Here is a 4643-nt window from a genome sequence, read left to right as displayed (position 1 = left end):
GCATGACTCTGAAACCACTGACGCGACAGTTTAAACCCTCGGTCGCAGCGAAATGCTCGAGGTGTGGCTGTTATCGAAGGAAACTGGGCTTATGTCAGCCAAACCACAGCATGCATACTTGAACCGCGTCGCGTATCATCGATGAATGGGCAATCACATGCAGCCTCTGGAAGCTTCCATCTGCTCAAATTAAATAGAAATGAAACGCAGGATTAGTCTCACCTTTTACATCCTGAACTGCAGCCTTTGCTTTTTACTAATCGGACCGTTTCAATTTGTGATTCTGATTTGAAGAAAAAACAATTAACTGTTCAGCCCTAGTGGGTGTTTTATCAAAACAATATGACAAAATAGAAATAACAGTAAACACAATAGTAGCAGGACGGATTTATCTCAGTTCATCTGCTGCTAAATCAAACAATGTTCACAACAGTGACGGCACAAAAACCAGCGCGGTAGAAAGACATCTGTACGTGTGACCGACTGATCAGGGTTGCAACTAACGATTGTCGATTATTTACTGGTCTATAAAAGGCCCCAGATTGGTGGAAAATGTCAGTCAGTGTTTTCTAAAGCCCAAGACAACATCCTCAAATGCTTTGTTTTTCCGTTTGCTGTCATAAAGGAGGAAAGAATACATAAAATACTCAATTTTAAGAAGCTAAATCAGGGGATTTCTGCATGAAAAACTGCTCAAACCGAGTCGTCCATTATTAAAATAGTGACAACAAATCGATCAACAGCTCTACAGCTGACAATTCTTTTCTTTGCTACCTTCATTTACAGCTAGCTTGTTACTCCAGCGGTTTTTTAAGAAGGATATTCAGGAGCTTTATGACGCATCAAGTTTGCTGGGAGCTTTATTTTTTTTGAACATCTTTCTGGTCTTTTCAGAACTTTGAAACTTTCTTCATTCGCCCGAAGCTCGTCTCCAGAGACTCGTTCGTGCAGCACAGCTGGGATTGAAACCAGCGCCGCTCTGGTGTTAGCTCACCTCACACATGGCACTGCCCCCCCGCCTTCACCCAGCCTCCCCACAGAGAAAGCACAATCACATCGATGCCAATTCATCACACAGGAACGTCCTGTAAATCCATTATTGCGAATTCAGCACTCCCCGAACACACACAAAAGCTGTCTCTTGATGAGTAAGGATGACTAATGGCAACCGGTCTGTGGATTTCCTGTAACCAAGCTTAACCCCAATGAAACTGACATGTATAAACCTACACCCACGTGGCAATCGAGCGGAGAGGGGAGGGAAGGAGGTTGCGACCGCAGAGCGATTCCTCACATCCTTAGCCGTGGACAGAGCGTGTTCGCTGACCCTATCGCGGTGCAGCAGATGAGCGGCGTTGCTTTCCCAATCCCTCCAGAATGAGGCAGCTGACTGCAGCTGCTGTGAGCTCAACAGTGCTGCTCACTCCCATCGTAGCTTCATAAAGCCACTAAAGGCTTGTAAATACTTAACAACCCCAGCCTTCTGCACATTAAGCGGAGCTGTGTGACAGCTTTGGCACGCCGGCTTGTGGTGACTTAACCTGTGCGGCGTAAAGATGGAGGGGGGAGGCGGCGGTAAACTCTGAACGCATGGCCGACCGGTGGAAATGTTACGGCCGCCGAGCCAAATGACACCGAGCCTTCGTCATGGGAAGTGGCCTGGTGGAGTAAAGATGATGTCACCACTAAAGATTCGCACACAACGTCCACCGTCCCACATGTCCGTCACACTGTCGGCAGGCCGCAGATGTTTTTCTAGTCAAAAATCATCAATATGACTCAATATCACAAGGTTAATAAAAACTTCAATACGACAAATGAAGTGTTTTAATAAGGTGTCGAGCCCCCAAAACTGCTTTAACTGTCCCCGTCACGGATCAAAAAGCACACTGAGATCATTTATACTCATCATCCTGTTTAATAACCCCCTGTGATTTATATGGATGGTGCATTTCAGCGCTCATTCATTCTGGTTGCTCCTTTAAGCTGCCGCCTGCTTGTGCATGCGGGGCTCCGACTTGCTTAACGTATGGCTTTCGCCGTCCAGAACAACGATGAAGCCAAAAGAGACGTCCTCAAATCGGCTGTTTTGTCCAAACAACAGTCGGAAAACTCTGAGCGATTCCTCACAACACAGGAGCTGGAAGGAGGTTTTTTTTTCCTGCATTTGTCCTTGAAAAATGACAGATGATTAATCAGCGGTAAAGCAGTTGTACATTCATTTTCCGTCTGGCAGTTTCAGCTCGACTAACGTTACAAATGTACAAAATCTAAACACCCAAAATAGACATTAATGAAAAAATGGGTCACTGAAAACTCTTCACACCTACAAAACTAATACAGATATGATTATATCTCAACTAGGAAGCTGAGCTATAGTCCAGCCACCAAAGTCTTGACTCCTTGTTCTGAAAACCAACATTCAGACTGAACATGATTAACAGCTTCTGGGACGGAGGTTAGACAAATTAGGGTCAGCAGATTCAGTTAAAGAGGACAGGATGTAGACGGCTACCCATGAGCAAAGAGGTTTTGTTGTTCTGCTCAGCTGTTTTCTTTTTTTTCCCTCCCCGGCCTGAACAGTTCCAATATTGATCGCAGACGAACGAGATCAGCTGGTGGGGTTGTTATCGGGCTCCATAACTTCAGCTGCCGGGGCTATTAGATTGGGTGCTCGTATAACGCATGGAAGATGAAGGATAATGTTGCCGTGATTGTTTTATTGCCACACTGCGATCATTGTTCCCCAGCGTTAGCGGCGTCCTATAATTTCTAATCTCATTTTCCAGAAATAGTCCCGCAGAGAGGCCCCCTTTTTCCTGCCATAATAGTTTTGAGGTGAGCCCCATTTACCAAATGAGCTTTTCGGAGCACAACATTCCCATTAACACGACTCGCGCCATCCCTTTTCTCCTTCAGACGTGCACCGCGAGCTTCCCTGCAGACTCCACGCACCACCAGGCAAACATCTCACACTAAGGATTTTTTTTTGCATCTTTTCAATAAAAATAAAAAAAAATCCTTCCCTCTTTCCCAAAATTACCCTAAATCCCGCTAAACGGATTCATCGTACCACACACCGACACACTACATTCCCGTCTGCGCTCCCACTACGCCGGATATTTCCCTGCAGTCCTCGCGGTGCTCGCTGGGTTGTGGTAGTGATCAATGGCCCCTGGCTGTGGGCATCAGGGGGGCCCTGGGCTCCAGGAATGGAGGTATTAATAATGCAAGGTCCAGGCCTGTCATATCCTCCATTAGCACGGAGGAGGCGGGAGGCCCAACGGCTGATTGATTACTAATTAGATTAATTGCCATCTTTTAGAAAAGGAGGAGAATGTAATAGACTGGGGCCCTGACAAGTGCGAGGCTAGAGGAGGCCTGGCCGGCTGAAAAATGTCCACTGAGGCTGATTTTTTTAATTTTTTTTAAATGAGGGAAGGGGAGTGATTCAGATTAGGAATGCAAGCCTCTCCTCTGAGATGCGTGTACAATTCAAGAAAGAATAGCCCGAGTCTGTGTAATAAACAAGAATTCAATCAAAGTCCAACCAGCTTCCTATTACTTTATAAAAATGTCTAATAAATTGTTCAATTCTCTGCAGGCCCCCTCTCTCTCCACAAAGCAACCGTCCCACTCCGAAGGAAAACAACTCGGCTGCACTGACCGCGCCGCTAACCGGGGGAAGGCGCTGGCGTTATTTGCTGCTTTCATTTGAGACAATTTCCCTCCTCCCATTCACACATTTGTGTCTCGTTAGCCGTCGCTATCTGGGAAACATGACACGATAAGGCCCGCTACTCTCCAGTTTTCGTGTAAAGTGTGTAATGATGGTGTTGCAGCCGTTTGCTAAAGGGTGCAGAGGTGTACGGAGATTAAGCTCCACTTAATCTTCCTGCTGTCCTTTGGAGATAAAACTAATAAAACTCACATCAAAGCTGCCGGAATGCACATTTTAATCAGGGCCGTGTAGGACATCCACAAAAGGTAAACGAATCTGCAAATATATTTATTTTTCGTGTCTTCTGTCAACTTTAAATGTCATTTAAGGTGCTAATTGTTGTTTTAATCCAGTTTGGACTGAAATTGGTTTGCCCATATTTTGGACTGATGCATAATTAAAAATCAGTTACTTGCCACTTAGTGTCACTGCGTAACCTCCAGCATGATGAATGTGATGCAGTTCTGTTCCAGGACATATTTATTGCTAAATTGATCGGGACTTAACTGGCAGACCGCTGGAAGTTGCTTTAATTAATTTCAACTATCCTCGTTTACAATTAACAGCGTCTCTCAAAAGTTTTTCCGGAAGCGTTCCCCCGTCCTGACATCACAAAACAATGCTTCATTACGGCCGGCATTAGAAATCTGCACGATTCGAGCTCGCCGTCGACGTCAACGCCGCGGTTATTTCTGTCAGAATCGCATGTTAATTCCCAACAAGTGGCGAGGCAAGGCAGGCATGTATGAGTTTCCGAGTATGAGAATAATTGGCACATTGGTATGGCCACACTCATTACACACACCCACACTCAACATAAATAGCCTCACACTTCTGAGGGGATAATGCCTTCCAAATAGGCAGATGCATTATTTGTCTCAGCCTGCCTCTGCACCGGGAGACGGCCGAGATCCTGTTCTGC

The 4643-nt window shown here is 45.7% G+C and overlaps 1 protein-coding gene across 2 annotated transcripts in view; it reads right to left on the bottom strand.

Annotated features, from left to right (window-relative positions):
* The window catches only part of sema6cb (semaphorin 6Cb), a 175078-nt gene that overhangs the window by 103522 nt on the left and 66913 nt on the right, over positions 1 to 4643 (bottom strand). The gene's annotated exons all lie outside the window — the stretch shown is intronic.

The sequence above is a fragment of the Stegastes partitus genome, unplaced genomic scaffold (genome assembly GCF_000690725.1).
Source record: "Stegastes partitus isolate 25-593 unplaced genomic scaffold, Stegastes_partitus-1.0.2 Scaffold434, whole genome shotgun sequence".
Taxonomy (NCBI): domain Eukaryota; kingdom Metazoa; phylum Chordata; class Actinopteri; family Pomacentridae; genus Stegastes; species Stegastes partitus.
Note: the sequence above shows the minus strand (reverse complement) of the source record. Positions and strands in the feature narration are given on the sequence as shown.